At 41.9% G+C, this 23,020-nt stretch overlaps 1 long non-coding RNA gene and 1 pseudogene across 1 annotated transcript; one reads left to right on the top strand and one right to left on the bottom strand.

Moving 5' to 3' along the window:
- LOC128587508 (uridine phosphorylase 2-like) overlaps positions 1-14,666 on the bottom strand; it is a 34,792-nt pseudogene extending 20,126 nt beyond the window's left edge.
- On the top strand, positions 10,344-22,950 carry LOC128587510 (uncharacterized). Its single transcript, XR_008380605.1, has 3 exons — positions 10,344-11,171; positions 13,707-13,744; positions 22,886-22,950. It is a non-coding gene; the product is annotated as an uncharacterized LOC128587510 (long non-coding RNA).
- Positions 22,951-23,020: the final 70 nt, after the last annotated feature.

Below are 23,020 nucleotides of genomic sequence, written 5' to 3'. Positions count from 1 at the left end.
TTAATAAGGCCTATTTCTACCTGGCTGACCTTGGCATGATACAGATTTCGGGTCTTTCCCCCAACAGGACAGTGGGATCAGTCTAGGGCCTTTTTCATATCTTATTCTGACGTTTTACTCCTTATTTATAGTAATTTTACATTTTTCTAAACCTTATCTTTTTGTCCTTACCCACTTACTATGCAAAAAGGGGAAAAAGCTGTAATCTGAATGTCCAGCAAATGTTAGTAGGAAAGGATTTGCTGAGATTGGGAGATATTCAGCTCACTTCCAACACAGTTATTCTATAATTACTTATTGAATAAAAACATGAATAAATGAATGAATTCTCCCATTTGTGCAGGCTTCAAGCACTGTTGGCCCAGAGAGGAGATCAGTTTAGATTTTCCCTTCTTTGCCCCAGGCTTTCAGCCGTGATCATTCACACTCCATCACCAGGTACTGCAGGGTGATAGATGGATGGTGCCTGCTCCCTGGTGTAGGAGCTACTTACAACTCTGCTCCTGGATACTCTGTCTGTCCCCTGGCATGACTGCCTGCACCCCTTATGAGGGCTGTAGCGTCCAGCCCTGGACTGGACTCAGAACTAATAATGCATCAGAATACAGTCCCATGCAGAGGAGTGAGCATAGGAATTTTCACTAGGTAGCCATGTGTGACATATACCTTCATAAGTGCACCCCACGCTCAGCCCAAGGGGAAACGGCCTACGCATTCCCCAAAACTACAAATCACGCTGCTCTCATTTTAGGACACTGTGTGTGTCCAGAGCTGTTAACATATTTTAAATTCAGGAAAGCAATTCACAAGAGCTCCATGGAAATACATTAGCAGCTTTTCAGCAAGCTTAAGAAAATTGGCCTCTGTGTACTAAAAGCTCAATGTTCCCAAAGCTGGATAAGGGATAGAAGAGAGAAAACCGTGGGGCAGTTTTTAGTTTGTTAATCCATTACCAACTAAAGAGAAAGGGGTGAGCTTTGAAGATTTTCCCCTTAACTTGAATAGCTAAGTGGTAACTAATAAACCAAAGCCTTGGTGCCTGCTATGTTCTGCCCTGAGGACTTTTCCCAATAATGAATGTCGTACCTGGACACTTTGTTTAATTATGTAAGAATGCAAAGCAGGAAGGGTAAAGAGCTCCTCTATTCAGAAGCTTTTACTTTTCTCCCTAGCCCCTGACGACCAGATGAAATGCAGCGCTGAGTACTTACACTGATGGAGAGGACGGGCCCGGTTTTGTACATCCAATATCTGTCTGTCCCAGCACAGACATCTTTTATGTCTTCTCCACTTCCCTCCAACTCGAGCTCCTTGTGCATAAACAGTGCAAAGGCTTTCATTCTGTTGGGGCTCCCACCAACGCAGACAAACTGTTAATAAAAATAAGAACCTGCCATAGTAATTAGGCTAAGAATCAAGGGTCAGCTATGAACGCTAATGTTTTCATTTTATTTTTTAGTTCATTTACTTAAGAGTGTGTGTAGATGTCATGGGTTATGTTTATGAATTAATTTGTATCATTCATTTGTAAATAAGGTAACCAGGCACAAAGTTTTATGTACCAAATTAGTAAAGAAAAGCACAAAATCAAAGTGAGTGTTGATATTGTTTGAGGACGTATTTCCTGTTGTTTTTTTTTTTTTTTTTGGTCAAGACAGAGTCTTGCTCTGTCACCCCCAGGTACAGTATAATGACATCATCATAGTTCACTGCAAACTGCAAATCCAAGCGACCCTCCTGTCTCAGCCTCCCAAGTAGCTGGGACTACAGGCAAACACTATGATGTCTTGCTAATTTTTCTAGTTTTAGTAGAGATGGGTCTTGCTCCTCTTCAGGTGGATCTCGAACTCCTGAGCTCAAGCAATCCTCCTGCCTTGGCTCTTGGTGCGTTTTGTTTGTGGTGAACACCAACCAGCATCTTAATTGATATAGACAGCCTAGTGTTGGGCATGACATGATTTATGCTTAGGATGTACAAAGTTAGACAGTTAAACTTAGAAACTTATCTTCGAAAATGTGCTACATACCTCATTGCTGAATATCATGCAGTCACCTTCTAAGTCCTCCCTTTGGGAAGCTGTGCAACACTGCTAGCCCCTTGTCCAGCCTTCAAAGCACTTTTTATAGGACGAGTTCATGAACTTAATTGTCTAACTTTGAACGCTAATGTGTTCATTTTATTTTTAGTTAATTTACTTAAGAGTGTGTGTAGATGTCATGGGTTGTGTTTATGAATTAATTTGTATCATTCATCTGTAAATAAGGTAACCAGGCACAAAGTTGAGGTGATGACACCTCTGCTGGCCATTCCACAAAAACAGTTCCAAAATTGCTTTGAAAGATGGAATCAGTGCTGGCATCAGTAGATAGCTTCCCCAAGGTAACACTTCCAAGGTCATTATAGCTTTGAACTCTAATATTTTCACAGGTATTCAGCAATGATGTATGCACTACTCTTCCTAGGATGAGTTCAAAAACATAATTGTCTGACCTCATAAGTACCAAGATCGTGGAACCTAAGTAATATGAAAGGAAAAGGAGAACTACCAGCTTTAGACATCCATGATTCTACAGACCCAATCATTAAGTTTTTATTGTAAAATACACCATGTTAACTTAAAGATTTAAAGGAATCATTTAGAAACTTTCCAATTTCTCATCCAGATAAAATTCTTATGGAAGAACCCTTCTTTTTTTTTTTTGAGACAAAATTTCATTATGTCACCCTCAGTAGAGTGCTGTGGTGTCATAGCTCACAGCAACCTCAAACTCTTGGGTTTAAGCAATTCTTTTGCCTCAGCCTCCCAAGTAGCTGGGACTACAGGTGCCTTCCACAATGCCTGGCTATTTTTTTGTTGCAGTTGTCATTGTTTAGCACGCCCAGGCTGGGCTCAAACTCACCAGCCTGGGTGTATGTGGCCGGTGCCCTATCCACTGAGCTATGAGCACTGCCTGAAGAAACCTTCTTACTTTACATTTGGAATCTCACTGCAGTATTTCATCAACTCCAGTGCTTGTGTTTTTATTTTATTCACATTTTAACATCTTTGAAATTAGGATAGGCATTGCAGTTAAAGATGTCAAATCTAATAAAAGGTGGTCATAAAATTGTCTGGTAGTTGCATGTGCAACAGCTTGTTAGGACTACATGAGTCACAGGGAGCAGGGATGGGAGAGGTGGGGACCAGAGAGAGGAGCAGAGTGGTACCAGAGGTCAGCATGGACAGGAGGCAGCCATGGACACTCAAGCCCAGGACAAAGCACAGCCCACAGAAGGCACCAAGTCCTCCGGGACTCTGAGTGCACACGGCATGAAGAGGCCTCAAAATGGAGGCCTGCCCTTGAGGTTAGGTAAACCTGGTTTTGAACCCCAACCTCATTGACAATTCAGTAACTTGCTTATTGTCAAGGATGTAATCTATGTGCTTCAGACCATCTCCAAATTAGGAAAATCACAGCACCTTTTAGAGGGTTTCATAAGGTGAAAATGGGATCACATATGGCAAAGGACTCTACACAAATTCAGGCACTTTTGCTGTGCAAAAGTAGTAACTATTATTTCTCATGCCACATAGCAATTTCCTGGCCCTATTTTGGAGCTTTGTTTTGGAGCTTGGTTAATTGGGTCTCTATTGCAGAATGTAGTACAAATAAAGCTGGTTCAAGTCCTCTAGTGAGGAAAGGGCAGTGGGTGGTATCTGGCTGATGTGGGCAGCATCGGGCAGAGGATCAGGGTGACTGGCGAGGTACCCACAGGGATAAAGAACATCTGTCTAAGGAAATACTAGTTGAGGTAGCAGAGTAGTCACAACCATTCACAAATGATTCACCATAACTGTTGGGTGGTCCATTACATGGGGCATTCTGTTTCCATTTAACAATAACTCCTGTATTGCACTCATTCTCAATTATGGGATGTCATTTATCCAGGCCCTCTGCTTCTCTTCTACCCTTATTATTGTCTTTTCTCTGCTTTCTTATGAGTTTCTCCAGTGGGGACTTGTGTTAGTAATGAACTGTAATGGAAGTCAGTCATGAAGGTTGGGTAGCAAAGAGGGTAACACCATGGTTTCATTATTATTATTTATGGAATTTTTTTCTTTGTTAGTATGGATGGTTAAGACTTGTCTAAAGATCTAAGTATAAGAACTTTTTAAAAAAAATACAGTGGTTTGAAAATAACTTCATTGTATGGTGCCAGCGAATGTAAATTACAACTATTCAGATTGACCATAAAACGAAAACAGACATGAGAATAGTATGTGGTTTGAATTCTTCTTTGAGCTATAGATGTTACTGTAATCAACAGGACTTTCTGAATATTTCTGGAGACATAAAGATTTTATGCATGAACAGAAGCAGCTTCATTCTTGAAGACTTATTTTAAATCAGATTTACTTACTAAACATCACTTCTAGACACAATTTTTAGTCCGGCTGCTATAATAAGTAATAAATCATGGCTGAAGGCCACCAACCAACATTGACCTTAAGGGACACTGTGATTTATGTCACAAACAAAATGACCTTTTAGCAAAATGGTTTTAGCAAAGTTAGAAATCCATTGAGAAGGAGTCAGAGACATTATAAAAACATGTTAGGGACTTGGTTTAATGATTGCCAGATCAAATGCAATTCCAAATATCCCTACTATATTAAAAGACTTACATTTGCCATGTTATAGTATTTTATTACTATTGCATTTTATGTATTTTCTATGTTAACAAAAACTATAAACATCTTCAAAATGTACTATATTACGCACAATCTTATAATGATTTTTTTCATGTTACTTGAAATTTCTAGAGAGAGATTGGAGGGTACCTGTAATCCTAGCACTCTGGGAGGCTAAGGCAAGTGGATTGCTTGATCTCAGAAATTAGAGACTAGCCAGAGCAAGAGTGAGACCTCTCCCTTACAGGGTATAGAAAAATTAGCCAGGCGTTGTGGTGGGCACCTGTGGTCCTAGCTACTCAGGAGGCTGAGGCAAGACGGTTGCTTGAGCCCAGGAGTTTAAAGTTGCTGTGAGCTATGATGCCATAGCACTTTATACAGGGCAACACTGTGAGACTCTGTCTAAATAAATAAATAAATGCAAAATAGAAGGCATATTTGGGTGTTGGGTTTGAATAGGTAACTTGTAAAGATCCTCCACTATATTTTTAATTATCTGATTCTGTTCAGTGAGTAGGACAGAGATTGATTAGCCATTTATTTAAACTGTTTTCCTTTCTTTCTGGATATACAGCTAAACTTAACTTCTCAGTCTCCTTTCCAATTAGACGAGGCCATATGCCTGAGTTCCAGCTACATAGAATGTGAGCAGTAGTGCTGAGTACCACTTCCAGTCCAAGCCCATGGAAATCACCCATCCTATAAGAAAGATCTTTTGATCATCCTACATATCACCTACTTTCTTCTGCTAGATAAGAAACTTAGCAAGTCACTCCTTGAAGGTGACAGAGCAACAAAGTGGAAGGAGCCTGGGTCCTGGCATAACCAGTTGGAGGAAAGCCATCCATCAACCAAGAACATCCACTTTGTACTTAATGTGAGAAGTAAACTTACATCGTGTTAAGCCACTAAGATTTTGCAGTAGCAGCTAGGAAACTCTTCAAAAAAATAGTAAGGATATTTAGAAAATAAGAGTGATTGTTGGAGTCAAACGGTTAAACTTTACACACCCTGAGTTCTCATTTCCTTTGAAGATAATGCTACCGATAATGATTATCATCTTCGGGAAGCAGGACTGCATTTTCAGGTACTGATGGATTATGCCTCTCTTCTTAGCCAGAATTGCTACCCTGGGATTTAAAAGAGTCAAGAAACTGAACATTCAAAGAATAGTCTCATTCAAAGATAAGAGTGTGGCCGGAGGAAGGCAAGTTTCTAAGAAAAGCATATATGAAAATAAATCAGACTTTACCTGCTGCCTCTTAACAATTCTGTTTCGGGTTAAATGCCCAGTTCAGATCATTTAGAACTACAGTGCATGCTCCTCAAACCCCCTCACCCCCCACCCCCACCCCCCACCTTACACATGCTTTTGCTTCCTTTCCAGCAAAATGGCTTTACCAGTCGAGTTGCCGTCTGGTGGGACAAGACAGGTTCTAAACAGGGCAGTCTTTTTATCCAAAAGAGAATCTACTGAATTTTCCACAACCAGATGGGTAATAAGTTTATAGGGTTGGATTGTGAGAGAGTGTGAGAGTAAGCACTGATGGAAATCCAGTCAGATGGAGAGGTGAAGGCCTGTGATTGTAAAAGAGATGAGACGTGTGTGTGTGTGTGTGTGTGTGTGTGTGTGTGTGTGAGAGAGAGAGAGAGAGAGAGAGATATCAGTGAGTCCTTTCATTTTCATCTCCAAAATGAAGCTGTCCATCCCAGAGATTTCCCAGAAACTAACACTTGGAGTATCAAAATGTAGTGTTGTTTTTTTTTTTTTTTTTGCTTTTGTTTTTTGAACTGAGGAAGAGCCATTACATTTTTCACCAGACAAACCTAAGGTTGAACTCAGCTACTACTTACCAGCTCCGTTGTGCTTATTACAGACAAACAGAGATATATTTTATTCATGTTATAACACTGCATGGATGTTTGAGCCTCATTCCCTCAAGTATAAAATAGAGACAATCACTAACTCCCTCAGTTGCTGTGGGGACTGAGTCTGAATACCTTCTGCATGTACCATGCAGTTTGGTAAATGGTAGAGGAGAGACCAGACAACAGACCACTTTCTGTCTCAAATACATATCCTAAGTCTGTCTAACTTATTAACTGTTTGTGTGCCTTAGTTTATTAATTGTGATGAGTCTTTTAATTAATCAGAGACGACCCCAGATAAGGGTCCTGGGAAAGTCACCGTGAGATGTGAATGTCCAGTCTCACAGTTGGCTTCAGCCCAGATCTGGTTAATGAATATTAAAGGTGGCCTTGATCTGTGACACTTGGAACATGACTATCCAAAACAGCAGTAGGAAGACAGGTCGCGGTCGCGTAAGTAAGTTGTTGTACCTCCTGGCTTTTAAGGAAATAGTTTCAGACAAACTTCGTCAATGTTGACAATGTCAATTAAAAATATTCTGATTTCAAAAGGAAAAAAGAAGATGAAGCTAAAGTTTGGGAGAAGGCCACACAAAGGCAAGGAGCAGCAGGTGGGAGTGACTGAGGAAGGGGGATCCTCCCATTGACAGAAAATCCCCCCACAAGCTCATGCCTGACTGCCCAGGGGGAAGGGAGGCAGAGGGGGTGACTTAGTACCTCCTGATAATGAATACATGGATTTATTTCTTCTCTTTCCTTCTCTCCTTCCTTCCCTTCTTGCACCCTTTTCCTCCCTCTTCCTCCCCTACTCTGTTGTCCTTCCTCTTTTTAACCTCCTCCCCCTCCTCTCTCTTCACCCACTGGTCCGTGAAAGAGCTAGGATCAAATGATCATGGACTGTTCTGAGTTACTGGGACTCAGAAGGTCCCACTAGTGCAGTGGGCAAGAACCCTGGAATCTGGACTTGGAAGAACTTGTTCTGTTTTACCACTTTATGGTGTGATTTTAACCTTTTTTGGCCTCTCTGAAGGCCATTTCTATATTTTTCACAGGAAGTTAACATCTCCTAAATCCTCCTGAAAGAGCTAATGTGAAGACTTAGCAAGATAGCAAATCTTTTCATTCTTATAAATATTAAAGAAATGAAAAAAGTCCTGTGACTTTTTTCATGTGACTGGTAGAACTATAGACATTATAGGCCTATAGATATAGGCCTTTTAGAAAATAAACATTCTTAAAAATTGATTTCAATGCAAAAAAATCTTTTTTTTTTTTTTTTTTTTTTTTTGTAGAGACAGAGTCTCACTTTATGGCCCTCGGTAGAGTGCCGTGGCCTCACACAGCTCACAGCAACCTCCAACTCCTGGGCTTAAGCGATTCTCTTGCCTCAGCCTTCTGAGTAGCTGGGACTACAGGCATCCGCCACAAGGCCCAGCTATTTTTTGGTTGCAGTTTGGCTGCGGCTGGGTTTGAACCCGCCACCCTCAGTATATGGGGCCGGCGCCTTACCGACTGAGCCACAGGCGCCGCCCCCAAAAATCTTTAGGTACAAAAATATTTCACCAAGTCTTGTTTATAATGAAAACTCACTTAAAAGTCAAGAATCGTCTGTTAACCAGTTCGGTGAAAATATTTCAGACTGTATATGGAACCAGCACATTGTACCTCATAATTGCATTATTGTACTCAGCTATGATTTAATAAAAATAAATAAATAAATACATAAAAAAGAAAAAAGTCAAGAATTGTCTATGTAATGTGTGGCACAGCCACTTAATATCCATAAATTATAGGTTTCAAAGAAAATGTGAATGACATAAAGATAAGTGAAAAAATACAGAATGAATTACAACTATTTCTAAATCTTTAATTAAAAACATTGGAAGAAAAACATTGGTTGATGGTGTCTATTTAGGAGATAGGACTATCTGGTATTTTTTTAAAAATTGTGTTCTTTTTTTATATTTTCCCAATTTTAAATAATGAACAGAAACTGTTTTTATAATGAATATATACATAAGATTAAATAAATGATACAGATGTACAATTTTCCTGGCAATATTCCATAAATTGTCTCATGAAATATTTCTTTGAGCAACAAAAATCTTAATGATATGAAATATCAGCTAATGGTTATTTTCAAGAAATAGAATAATATTGTATTGTTAATTTTGTTGATTTTATGATTTAATAAAATAAGAATTACTCAACTCAGCTATAAAAGTAGTTAAGTGGACAAAATCTGATATAATGAATTCTGAATACCTTGCAGTATTGTCAATAAAATTGTATTTATTGCCTGGACCAGAATAGCTAAATCATTATGGTTGCATTAGACTGAGTTTGGGAACCTTTCTGTCTTTGTGGGGTAGAAAGGATTGTTTATGAGGCAATCTCTAAATCTCTAAATCATTTCAGAGAACGAGTGTGGCTTCAGTCTCTGCTGGGATCTCTGACATTTCTCTAGCCCAGTCATTCTCAACCTTCTGCCGCGATGTATTTTCATTGTTACAAACGGGTCGCGACCCACGGGTTGACAACCTCTGCTCTAGTCAAACTTTGTAAAATTTATTTTGAGAAAGTAAGAAAAAAAATTAGTAGAGAAAACTCAATCATTTTTCCTAAAATTAGACATATTTTTACCTTTACATCTCCAAACATTGCTGGTAGGTTGTGTGTTTTAGTTCCTAAATCCAGGTGATAAAGAATGTCTTCATCCAGAGAATCCAGGTGAGGATTGTTAACATAAACAAAACCTTTTCTGGAAAAACAAACAAACAAAAACACCTTAAGAGTATATAAAGGAATCTGGGGGGAAAGCCCACAAAAGAGAAAGGGTATCCGTCAATACCTATGAATATTGCTGGCTCAAATACTGGACACAAACCTTCCTGCAAGGTTAAAAGATCAGTTGAGAAGCAATGAGGTCTCGTAATGACAATAATGATGGCTAACATATGCTGTATGCTTCCTAGATGTCACACACAGCACTAAGCATGAGAACTGCATGATGGGTTGGGCAGGGTAGCTCAGTCCTGCAATCCTGCCACTCTGGGAGGCCGAGGAAGGAGGATCACTTGAGCTCAGGAGTTGGAGACCAGCCTGAGAAAGAGTGAGACCCCCGTTTCCATTAAAAGTCGAAAAATTAACCTTGTGTTGTGGCAGGGGCATGTAGTCTAAGCTACTTGGGAGGCTGAGGCAGGAGGAGTGCTTGAGCCCAGCCAGGAGTTTGACACTGCAGTGAGCTATTATGACCACGCCACTGCTCTCTAGCTGGGATGACAGAGTGAGACTCAAAAGAAAAATGAGAACTGCAGAGTGGCATGAAAATTGCATGTGATGAATACACTAACTCACTTAATCCCATAAACACTCTTGTTAGCTGGTAATATTAATAATTGTTTGTGCACATGAAGAAGCCAAGGCTTACAGAAGTTGAGAGACTGGTGGGAGATTTTACAATCAGTCATTTCAGATTACAAAGCAGTCATTTCAGTGCCGCCCGGCTGACCCTGATGGGCAGCTTCTTTCTCTGTTTTACGTGAGAAGTTGATGCAGCAGGGTGATGGCTGGAAGCAGAGAGATGAACAGGAACTGAGAGAGACTGAAGGTGGATACAATAGGGGCGAAGAAAGAACGAATAGCACGTGGTTCTGGAGAAACAGGATTTAGTGATGATGGAGAGGAGGATGCTCAAGGAAAAGATTGAAGAGGTGAGGCAAAAGAATGCCAAGAAAGGGAGCAATGAAGCAAAAGACCTGAGGTTAGTAAACACGTGAAACCAGAGACTACAAAACTATTGTATGAAAGTAGATAAAACTTAAACACAGATGCTAAGACACTTGGCTGTAGGAACTCTGCTTGTCCAGTGACATTCTCCCACCAGACGCAGGGAGAGAGTGTAGGAGAGTACTAAGGAGCCCAGGGAAAGACAAACTGGCCACAGAGAAAGGACCCTGCAGAAGGCCTCAGAACCTTCTCCAGTGTCAGCCCATCACTCCATACCCAGTGGGGTTCAGTAGCTGCCCGTTCACTCCCACTATCCCTGTTGTGACGTCCCAGCCACAGCCTGGCCCACGCCGTCCAATCAGGCAATGTCTCCACTGCAGGAGACCTGAATCCAGCACGGGCAGGCACCAGGGCTCCCAAGGCCATCCCGGGTGCCCCGCCGAGCGGCCATTCCTCACTGCTATCTCTACCGTCTCTGCTCACTTCTTTGCCTCCTTCCCCGCTTTCCATGGGGATCTGTGTATGTCTGTGTTGAATGTATGTGTGTATGTAATCCGAGTCTGGCCACGTCTTTCAGCTCCCGAGACCAGTGCTTCTCAAAGGTCAGCACACATAAGAATCCCCTGGTCGCTTCATGGGCTCCTTTTCCAGAAATTCTGATACTGCAGGTGGGGCATGTGTGTCAGAATCGGCACTTCTAACAAGTTCATTGGTGCTGATGTTGCTGGCATGCGGACCGCACCTTGAGTAGAACTGCCATCAAGCGTCCACCAGCCATGCTGAGTATGCCACCACCTTTCCATCCCAGAGGCTGCTGCCCAGGCCCCGGCCTCATCAAAGCAGTGCTAGCTAGACCACCAAGCCTTCCTCTCTCTCAGTAAAACCACAAAAGGCAAGACGGTGAGTTCCCTGCTGCTGTAGGAATGATCTTAATTCATATTTATGAAGCACATCATCCACAGCAGTTGGTTATTGTGGTCATTATTACGCATCACTTTAATCACAGTAATAACAAATTATCTACCTCACACCACAGAGAGTTAAGACACATTTGCCAAGAGCTGTCCGGAACTTTGCCCTTTGTTCCTTTCATTTTCCTCCATATACATTTCTCTCCACAAGCCTCAAAACATCTTTACAAGCCTGGTATCTTTCTTTCTCCACGGACTCACAGCCGGCTTGTTCATTAAAAGCACCAGAGAACTTTGCTTAAAACTCACCTGTGAGCAGGTGCCCACTAATTTAGGCTCTTTGAAAGTATTTTGTAAATCTTTCCAGATGATCTGATGACTGGCCAAATTTGAGAACCCCTGCTTCAGGCCTTTGCTGAGGGCCTTTCTGTTTCACTCTGTTTTACACCCAGTTTCAAAAGTAAAACATTCCTTTATTCCCTTTCCCTTCCATTTCTCACCTATCAAAATCCTCCTCATTCTTCAGAGTCCGTTTCGATTATCGCCTCCCTCCCCCACAAAGACTTTTTCAAGCATCTTTTCTCCTTGGTCAGTATTAACGTTTGTCCTCACTGTACTCCTAAAGCATTTGTTTCATGCTGGCAGATAGCATTTTACACTGTAATGTAATTAATTTTCCTTCTCCTGAGAAAGATTCTGAATTCCCTGATGCAAGCTACCTTACACATTCTTCTTTAATTCCCAAGTCTTAACAATCAAAGTAAATTTAACTGTTCATACAGTGGAACAGTTTAATTTCCTCTTCAAAAATATTTACAGTAAGATTTTTTTTTTTTTTTTTTGTAGTTTTTGGCCGGGGCTGGGTTTGAACCCGCCACCTCTGGCATATGGGGCCGGTGCCCTACCCTTTTGAGACACAGGCCCTGCCCATTACAGTAAGATTTTTAATTAGTTAATAGTTTACACCCGGTTTCAAAAATAAAGTATTCCGTGGTGTTAGCACGTTTTACCAGTTCAGAACAAGCCTCCAAATCTCTAAGCAACAAGACACCTCCTTTCTTCTCCTGTGAAAGGCAAGAGGACACTTATCCATGGTCACTTGTTAGACACTAAGTGTGGGCAACACTGGCAAACTTATTAGAAATGCAAAATCGGGCAGCGCCTGTGGCTCAGTCGGTAAGGTGCCAGCCCCATATACCGAGGGTGGCGAGTTCAAACCCGGCCCCGGCCAAACTGCAACCAAAAAATAGCCGGGCGTTGTGGCGGGTGCCTGTAGTCCCAGCTACTCGGGAGGCTGAGGCAAGAGAATCACTTAAGCCCAGGAGTTGGAGGTTGCTGTGAGCTGTGTGAGGCCACGGCACTCTACCGAGGGCCATAAAGTGAGACTCTGTCTCTACCAAAAAAAAAAGAAAAAAAAAAAAAAAGACAAGCAAAATCTTAGGTTCCACTTTAATCCTGCTGAATCAAAGTCTGTGTTTTAACTGTGTGATTCACATGCACACTGAAGTTTGAGAAACACGGTCACCCACGCCCCCCACCCAATACTATTGCACTTTGTTTCACTCTGCCAAGACTACTTTTCATGATCTGTGATTTTTCTTTCCTCCCAACTCAATCTATGAATCATGACTCCATAAAAGAATCTCATTCATCTACCCTGGAGATTCTAAACTCTCGCTACCTGTCAGAATTGCCAGAGGACTTTAACAAGTACTAGCCCTAGAAATTCTGATTGAGTTAGTCAGGGAGGCCTGGGCCTTGGTGTTTTTAAAATCACTGATCTATTCCAACTTTTCCATCTTTAAGAAGAAATTCTCAAACTAGCATAACCATTAATTATATTCTCTTGTATTAGTTATAATACACCTATTAATTTATTAGGAGATACTCTTTAGTTTTTCTTGATGGTCTGTTCCCATGTCTAATGATTTCATAGAAAATTGATGAGCATGTCTATAGACGATTTTTGTCCCATTAAGCTCAAGAAGCACTTCTAAGGTGATCATTCTGTCAGTGACCCAAGAGTAAGCTTGTCTCCAACTTCCACCTAGTATGAATATGGCTATTGCAATACAGTGGAACCCCCACAATTCACCACCTCCTTACATTAATCACCTCCTTAAGTTAACTGAATTTTCATAGACCGGATATGCACCACATATACATTTCAGTACAGCAGCCTAGTTCCTTATGTTGACCACCTCTGTACGTGGACCAGCTCATTACAGTCCCTTGGCTGGTCAACTTACAGAGGTTCTACAGTACTTTGATCTTTCCAAAATATACAATTTTTACTAAACAGACTTGCACGTACTGTTTTCTCCTCAAACTTTTTTTTGCATTTCCTTTCCTTCTCCTAACACATGGAATAAAGTCTTTTAGAAAATCATGACCAATTATCTAGCATGGCCAATATTAAATATTGATAACCAAAGAAAAGTGCTGGCTGAGAAGAAGTCTTTCCATTTACCATTATCTTCGTCATAAGTTTTTTCTTTTCTCTCTCCCCTTGGTTTCCCTGCAGAAGTGAACATGCCAGGAGGCTACCTCTGTCTGAGATGGGTAAGTGGAATGTTTCTGAAATGCTAACTTGATGGAGACTCAACAAATCAGAGGGAACTCACAAAAATTCCTTATGCCTCATGAAGATTAATGCTCTATTGTGCACTATTAACCTGGCACAAAAATTGGAGCTAGGTAGCTCTGGCAGATTAATGTTGACCTCTGAGATGAATAACATCCCGATATTTTAGAAGTAAATTCCATATAAAGTCCATCACAAAGTATATGAAATCACACCATAATATGCTGCAACACAGTTAAATTTCCCTTAGGCACTGAGAAGCCCCTGTAATTATTTCTCCAATAGAGCCCATGATTCTGGAATTAAAGACTGAAAAGCACAGTGACTCTTAGGCTGAACTTTGCATTTGTTTACTCCTGAAACAAATTTGTAACTCCTGTTAGTTTTTGCGTTACCTTTTGTGACTTCTTTTGCCACACTTTGTTGGATGAGTCAATTCCCTGTACCCCCAAACCAAGGAATAAAAATATCCTTAGGAAGAAAATTTGCATTTTTCTTACTTTGTTTTGTATTATGAGCTGTATTCCAACTAGATAATATCTAAGTTAAATACGTTTGCAAAACTGTAGAAGTCTAAAAGGCCCATCATCTAATTATTTAATATAAAATCCAAAGAACATCTGTCTGATCAAAACAATAAAGTCAAAATTACTCACCCCACATATGCCTTTCTGTCAGCTCTCATGCATCTTTTGGAAGCAGGTAGGACCGAGGCCATACTTTGCACTATGTGGACAGTCACTCTTACGCTTATGTCAGGGAACAGAAATGTTGTGTTTTGCTCTTAAATTATAGATCTTATCATAATAGCTCAGCTCTAAGAATGAAAACCTCCCTTAAAATTTATGTTTTCTTCCTAAATTGCTAATGGAACTTTTCCTTTAGGATTTTGAACTACTGTCAACTCAAAATTTCCCTCCCTGACGCAGCCTTTTATACTACAGCCCAACTCTCAGAGCAGCCCTTCCCTAAGAAGATAGGCTCTCTCAGAAGGAGTGGCATCCTCTCTCTTTAACCAGGTTGGTTAGCTTGTTAACTGTTGACCAGAACACCTTCCCCTTATATCTCGCCTTAATCCCAATTTGGGTCTGATGTTGTAAACAGACTTATTTGCTTTGAGACAACTGTATATGGAAGGTCTTCTTTTGGTTTCCACAACACCAGGAACTTCCAACGTCCAGTGCACAGGAGAACTTTCAGTTCTCAAACATTTCATTTTCCCATCCCCATCCCGCCCCTCACCAACTTATTTTCATTCTTTGAGATCACAAGTTAGAAAAACACCCAAAGTCAGGACCTCAGAATGCCCCTTTAGCTGAACTTTGCCCATTCAAGTTCACACAAAGGACTGATAATTAAACAAAATTTGTCTACTGGGGCCGCTTCCTTTACTAAAACCCTAGACTGCCTGCAAAATACACTGGACAAGGTGTCAATCCACGTAGAATAATGAAATATAGCCTGATATTTTCAGAAAAGAAGTCTCTGCTGGGAAGTCCATGGATTTACTACTACTGCTAATGCTTCTCACTTTTCACTTTTGGGACAGACATTTTTGGAGACAAGGTTATCATAGCTCACTGCAGCCTTGAACTCCTGGGCTCAAGGGATCCTCCTACTGCAGCCTCCCAAGTAGCTGGGACTGTGCCACTGTGCCAGGCTGAGAGGGAAAATCTAGAAGGCTTTTAGAGGAACTTCACCCTGTTTTTTTTCCCTTCCGCTCCCATGGCAACTAGATGAAGTTCTATGCTGATGAAAGCTTCGAGAACATTAGTCTCCTGGCTTTTAAACAAATTAGAAGAAAAAATGTTTATAAATGCCAAACTGCAGCAGATATGAGGCACCTTTTTTTAACTTGGAATTCTCTTTAAAAATGTACATAGTGGCTGAGAATCAAATACTCATGTCTTTTTTTTTTTATTGTTGGGGATTCATTGAGGGTACAATAAGCCAGGTTACACTGATTGCATTTGTTAGGTAAAGTCCCTCTTGCAATCATGTCTTGCCCCCAGAAGGTGTGGCACACACCAAGGCCCCACCCCTCTCCCTCCATCCCTCTTTCTGCTTTTCCTTCCCCCCCCAATGACCTTAATTGTCATTAATTGTCCTCATATCAAAATTGAGTACATAGGATTCATGCTTCTCCATTCTTGTGATGCTTTACTAAGAATAATGTCTTCCACGTCCATCCAGGTTAATACGAAGGATGTAAAGTCTCCATTTTTTTGAATGGCTGAATAGTATTCCATGGTATACAGGGGTCTACAAGTTAGAAGATGCTCCTTTTCCTCGTGATAGTCACTCTAGGCAAACTCTTTGAATTTTGTGCTGGCCTTCCATGGTCCATCTTGGCCAGCCAGCAAAGTTTACAGAATGGGAAGGAGAAAGGATAGGGAACTGTGTGTTGAGAAGTCAGTGTAGCCTGTATCTTGCAATTGCCACCACCAACTATGCATTTATAACTTTGCCTAAGATACCCTCAAATCCCCTAGGACACTTATCTCAGGAAAGGTAATGACAACTACAAGGCAAAATAATCTTGAATACACGTGTTGCCCTTGTATGTTGGGGCAGTTGTTCCTGTTGTTGGTTTATAATATTACATAGGTGTCTCATGATCCGCCTCAGGCTGCTGTACCTGCTGCTCTTTCCCAGCAACCATGGGCACTTTCGAGACTGGATATGCCCACATACTACCACAGGGACCTGCAGACCTTTATTTGGTATTCTGATCCATATCTCTCAATTTTTTTTTTTAGGGTAAAATGGAGAAGACCACTTAATTTCAATCTGACATTTATCTCTACCTCTAACAGGTGAAAGCATTAGCTAATTAGCTAAATGTTAGATAATTAATTTCCCCAGTGAATTAATTGGTCTAGTTAACATGTCTGTTCCCAGTGCAGGTCCCATCAGCCAATGATCTCAATCCCTCACAATGCCAGCTATTGCCAGCTGAGATTTATGGACTCTGCATAAGGACTCCTTCAGACATTAAGGCCAGTGATCGTCATTTGGGTGAAGTTCAGAATGCTATTGCAGAATCTACAAAAGTAGACTACTAATTAATGTCTTCTGGGCAGTCTCAAATTATCCTCCTCAGTTCTCACTTTTCACAAGACTCAGTCTTGCTCTTATGGTACATTGTTATGCAACATTTTTTTTTTTTTTAATTTACTGTATTGCAAAGGGGCTAGTCACCTGAATGGGAATGGGAAAAAAGTTTTGTTTTTAAAAAGCATGCATGCACTTAGTTTTGTTTTTGAAAAGCATGCATGCAGAAGTGCACAAGGAAACTCAGACCCAGCCACTGGGCATTATGAAAACAAAGGCTGTGAGTCCAGCAGGGCCGGGTGAGTCAGCACAGCCTGGTGATCCAGAGGGCTGGCATCAGACCCAGCAAATCCATGCTCCACAGCCAGCCTGAGACAAAGCACTTCTCACTGTCTCTTTCCATAGCGCAAGCATTTCCATATTCTCCCTCCCATGATAACCTTCTATCTGGCTTAATTTTGTCCCTGAAACTCAGGAGGAAGAAATCGGAGTCCTGACGTGCAAATGAACAGTATTAACATCTCTCTCCTGTTGGCGTGCTCTCTGCTGAGTCAGTGAGCCCGGACTTAGAACAGTACCCACCCTGTGAAACAGGTCTCCTCTCACTCTGAGGAGGGGCATAGCTGAAATGTGGTGTAAGGTGTACAGAACCTTGCTGTAAGGGCCAGGACATCCACCACACACCAGGCATTATGATAAACCCTGGGAATGCACAGAGGATGAGAAGGATGGCACTGGCTCTAAAGGAATTTACATTAGAGTGGGGAAGAGAGATGAAGGGCAAAGAATCTGACAGGCACAGTGACAATTGTTCTGTTTTTCAGATAGTCTCACTCTGTTCCCTAGGCTAGGTGTGGTGGTGGCATCATAGCTCACAGCAACTTCAAACTTCTGGGCACAAGCGATCCTCTTGCCTCTGCCTCCTGAGGAGCTGGGACTATCAGCAACTGCCATAATGCCAGGCTAATTTTTTCTCTCTATATATTTTTTTGTTGTTAGAGACAGGGTCTCACTCTTACTTAGGTTGTTAGTCTTGACCTCCTGAGCTCAAGCAATCTACCCTCTTTGGCCTCCTAGAGTGCTAGGATTATAGGCATGAGCCACTGTGCCCAGCCAAGACAGACACTATGAAAACCCAGAGGATAGCCACCAAATGAGACAGGGACACAAGAAGCTTCCTGGGAGGGCGTGACACCTGGGTGGGGTCTGGAGGAAAGAGTTAGCCCTGAAAAATATTGCTGAGCCTGGGAATGGGGTGAATGTGAGAGGGAACAGGGTACAAAATGCAGAGACAGGATGGAAAGAGTGTCACCTTTAAGGAACTATCAGCAGCACTATGTGAGTGTTATGCCCAGGGATTTGCATCAGAACATCTCAGATGGGGCCTTGCTGGCTTTCAGGTTTTTGAGATTTCTGGTATTTAAAAAAACAAGGGTACACTAATTATAATATACTTTTTTTTTTTTTTTTTTGAGACAGAGCCTTAAGCTGTCGCCCTGGGTAGAGTGCCATGGCGTCACAGCTCACAGCAACCTCCAACTCCTGGGCTTAAGCGATTCTTTTGCCTCAGCCTCCCAAGTAGCTGGGACTACAGGTGTCCACCACAACGCCTGGCTATTTTTTGGTTGCAGTTGTCATTATTGTTTGGCAGGCCCAGGCTGGATTTGAACCCGCCAGCTCTGGTATATGTGGCTTGTGCCTTAGCTGCTTGAGCTATAGGCGCTGAGCCTAAATATAATATACTTTAAATGTAAGGGGGACCATGGGGAAAAAAATAAAAAAAGTTTATGTTTGAAGAATTGGCATTTTAACCCTTTTTGTAATGCAATGCAATTGTGCTATTCACAAGATATTGCTGGATTTATTTAAAAAATCCTAAATTCATCACACACTGTAAGTTTAATGGGATCACAAATTTAAAAAGTTTAATAGGACCACAAGTTTTAATGTTCTTCTTTTAACTCTATCAGTGATTTTATGCATATAAAGTTTAATCTTAGGCCAAATGGACACCTGGGCCCACCAGGAAAAGCCTTCTTCCCTGAGGCCTGGCCCAGTTGATATTTCTCTTCCTCATGGACCAGCCCTGGGACTATAGCCTGGACTCTTAGGACCCCTCACCTCTGTGAGTGCCCAGCAAAGGTTATATCAGATCACCAGAGACTTCTGAGGAAGGGAGAAGACACACATTCCCACACTTCTCATATGCAACTTCCATATATTGAAACACACGTATTAAGTGTATCTTTAGTATTCTCTTTCTCATGCTGAGTAAGTAAGGCTTATTGAGTTTTTTGATCTTTCTTGAAGTGTTTATTTTCCAATTTTTGCCCCAGAAACAAGGCCCCTCACTCATATCCCAGCCTCAGAACCTGGGGAGCAGGGTGACCGTGCACAGCAAACTCCTCACATCTAATCCTTTCTTTGCCTCTTTCTTCGGTAGGCCTGGTAGGGTAGAGACCCAATAACAAAGGGCCCTACTTTCTACTTCCTGCCTCACCAGATTCGCCTGCCTCCCTCATTTCACCCACAGCACTAGCAACAGCTTGAAAGGGCTCCCAAAATGCCTTAAGCTATCTGTTCTGATGCCAAGCGGTTCATTTCTTCACTTATTAATTCAACAAATATTAACTGAGCACACACTATGCTCCAGGAAGTCCAGGGAGTGCTAAAAATAAAGGAGTTATTAAGACCGTTCTCGCTGCTCTTAATTTCTTCCACTAACATTCCACGAATGGAGAAGACACAAGTTCCCACACCTCTCCAACTAAACTTCCGTATGTTGAAACGCACGTAGTAAGTCTATCTTCAGCATTCTCTTTTCATGCTGAATAATTTAGACTTATTGAGACTTTTGATCTTTCTTCAAGTGTTTATTTTCCAATTCATGGATTGTAGCTGCCTCAAATCCTTCATGGAGGAGGGGAAACACACAATTCTTTCTGTAATGGTGTAGATGTGTTGCTGTTAAACATTATTCCACATAGATGTAAAGAAAATGTAGTTTATTTTCTATTAGCCAGCCAACCTGTCTCACTCTGCCCACCATCCTGGGGCAGAGTGCAGTGAATCTCAACTTGCCGATTAACAGCATCTCTGTGTCTTGGTTTCAATAGTCTCATTTCAATGACTCATTTTCTTTCAGGTGTAGGCTCAGTCTATCTAACTGCCTCCTTGGGTCCACTGCTGTCGTCTGGGATGATACACACAAAATGTGGTGGCTAGGGAAGTGCAGTGAGGAAAAGGAAGGCTCCCAGACCCATGTGTTCGGTTCCTTGTACCACTCTTTGGCTCTACTGTGAGGCAGCAGGGTAGGTTTTGTTCACTATGTTTTTGTGAGGCATTGGTGGCTACTTAGGTACAGTCTATGGATCTCCAAACGCGCCCCAAAGGTACAGTAGCCAGTTGAGCCCCAGGGGAGCGTTATGCTGACCCCCCTGACATGAGCTGGCTGTTGCCTGAGCTGAGCATGGAGCTTCCCTAGATACTTGCAAGCTCCTGTGCAGGCCTCTGGCTCCCATGTGCCCCGGCTGACCTCTGGAAGCCTCTCCTTTGAATTTCACCCCCAAGGGTAGAGGGTAACCCTAGACCATGGCCTGCTACATGCCCCACTTCTTCTTCCCTTTCACTCTCATAACTGGAAGGTGATATCTGCTTGGTGCTTTCTCTCCCTGCCTTATATGAACTTCCCTTTGATCCCATCCTGAATTCTCTCTGGTTTCTAACAATCTTCACGTTCAATTTCACCAGACCTAGGTTTAACATGTTAACGGGCACATAAGAATATTTAAAATGCTTGTTTTTCCTCATGTTGCCTCACTAGAGACTCAGAATTACTCTTCAAAGATTCCTCATTGTCTCCTCCAGCATCTTCCCCAGCAGGTAGATGAGAATGTGGACTTTGGAAAAGGCTATGTCCACAGAAGGAAAAAAGAGATTAGTGATATGTTTCAATAGCACTATATCCATTATAAACAATCATCATAAACAATCAAGAATTTCATGCCTTGGACACCGTAGCTGTACAGTGTTCTGTGTAATTATTGGCCCTCTGCCATTCTGTCAAAATGCAGGAGTCTCATAGGCCGGGCCATGCTGTGGGGCAGCAGGTAAACCTTTGCCAGAGACAAATTCTCTTGAGGGTTAAGTTAGTGGCAGCTGACCCCTGCTGAGATCCTGGGGACCATGACAGTGTCCCCCAATCCTGGCAGTGGCTTGCAGCCTCCAGTTTTCAGTGCCAGGGGATGACAGAGTCACTGTGGTTACGTTATAAAAGTTTTAGTCATTGTGTATGAGATTTAGAAACACAAAACAATGACATTTTCCCATGAGGTACTGACATCTGGAATCTTGATATGCTAAAACGTGCCTTAGAAAAACAATTCTTCTTGATTTACAAAATTACATTTATTTTTCTTCAGAATTATGCTGCATCGTATTTAAAGTATATATAACAATACATTTTTCTTTGAATAATAATTTAAAATAATAAATACAAGAACAAGTTTCAAGGTGTGTGAACATTTATTTATAAGGCTTTTGGGCAGGGGCAGAGGAGGGAGCACTTGTCTATTGTGAATCGTTGGAGCATGGGTCAGTTTCCAGGTAAATGGAGAGTCCCCAGGAGAGGCGTCACACTTTCCCCTCAGCGAGTATTAAGCACCTACCATGTGCTTACATTTGTTAATGCTTGAATTTGAGTAATGACATAAAAGAATGCTCTTTGTCTTCAAGCTCATCCTTCTGGCAACATCCAAAAGGAAAGAACTTAATTTACCCCTGCCCTGGCTTCTCTGGTGGCCTTTCCTATAGCAGTTCACCTCCCACAATGTGACCAAAGTTTCCACCTACTGCTCCCTAACAGCTGACCATAACTCCACACCGGTGCCTCAAAGAGTCGACAGACAGCCCTCGGAAGCCAGCTAAGGTCATTAGTGGCTTAGGTGGCTTGGGTAACAGAGGGCTTAAGACTGAAAATGTTTGACTCCTGAATATACCTGACTTCAATTTTTAGAATTATTTTGTTCTTAATGCTGTTTGAAAAAAGGAAATGTAAGGCACAGTAACTCAAGGAAAGCTCTTTTATTGTAAATAAAGCGAAACATTTTAAATCAACAACAGTAGGGGAAAAATTAAAGTTTTTCTCTAAGTTCAAAATAACCACCTTCAACTTGGAACAGAGATATGAAGGACAAAATAACAACAACAACAACAACAATAATAATAATAGAAAGGATGACAAGAAGAATGCCAGTAACAACAGGGATGAATTCAGGATTACTCCAGGCCACGCTTCAGATGGAGCAGGGCCCACGATGTCCATGCGAATCTCTTTTAATCCCCACAATGTCTCTGTGAGCTGGATATTTTTACCTCCCTAATTTTCCGGTGAGGAAACTGAAGCCCCGAGAGGTTAAATGAAGTGCCTGAGATTCTATAGGGAATAAACTGAGATTGGCATTCAGGTCCAGGGCTGCCTAGTAGGAATCCACGGAAGCTCTCTACTTCCCCATTGCTGGTAAATGTTGGAGTCTGTTGAAGACGAGCAGAGTCCAGGGAGAAGGGTGCCAGCAAGAGGGGGAATGTGAGCTGGGTCTGGAAGGTGGAGTGGGATTGGGACATTAGGAGCATCTCTCTGTATATTTCACCCTGTGAGTCACAAGAGTTGTTGATTTAACTCATTTAAAGCAAAGGGAGGCTTAGATAAGCCATAGTGGCTGTGTGTTCTGGGAATGCTGTTGAACAAAATGGCTCTGGTACCAAAATGATGGTCCGGTCCTAAAGCAGATTTTAAAATCATCACATTGCCGGATTTTAAACTGACCTTTAAAATGTGCCTCAAATACACTTCACTCTGCATCTGACTCACCTCAGAGGACCATGATTTTACCAGAGGACTGGGCCCCGTTCAATACCCTGCCTGCAGCAGGTTCTGTCTGCGCCTGAGCCATCCGGGCATGGGAGCTAAAAGGCACAGGGCTCAGAGGCACTGGTCTGTTGGTCTCCTTGGCCAGTTCCTAGGTGACTTCAGGCCTTGGAGATTAAAGCCTGTGTTTATTTTTCAGCACGAGCAGGATATGCCCGGCGGGAACGTGAACTACACCGGGAAATCAGCCTCTACAGCACAAGAATCCTTGTGAGTTTTACAAACCCCACCCTGCAAGGAGAGAGGGGGGGTTCCTGGGAACTCACGGAGGATT

The sequence above is a fragment of the Nycticebus coucang genome, chromosome 6, assembly GCF_027406575.1.
Source record: "Nycticebus coucang isolate mNycCou1 chromosome 6, mNycCou1.pri, whole genome shotgun sequence".
Lineage (NCBI taxonomy): Eukaryota > Metazoa > Chordata > Mammalia > Primates > Lorisidae > Nycticebus > Nycticebus coucang.
Note: the sequence above shows the minus strand (reverse complement) of the source record. Positions and strands in the feature narration are given on the sequence as shown.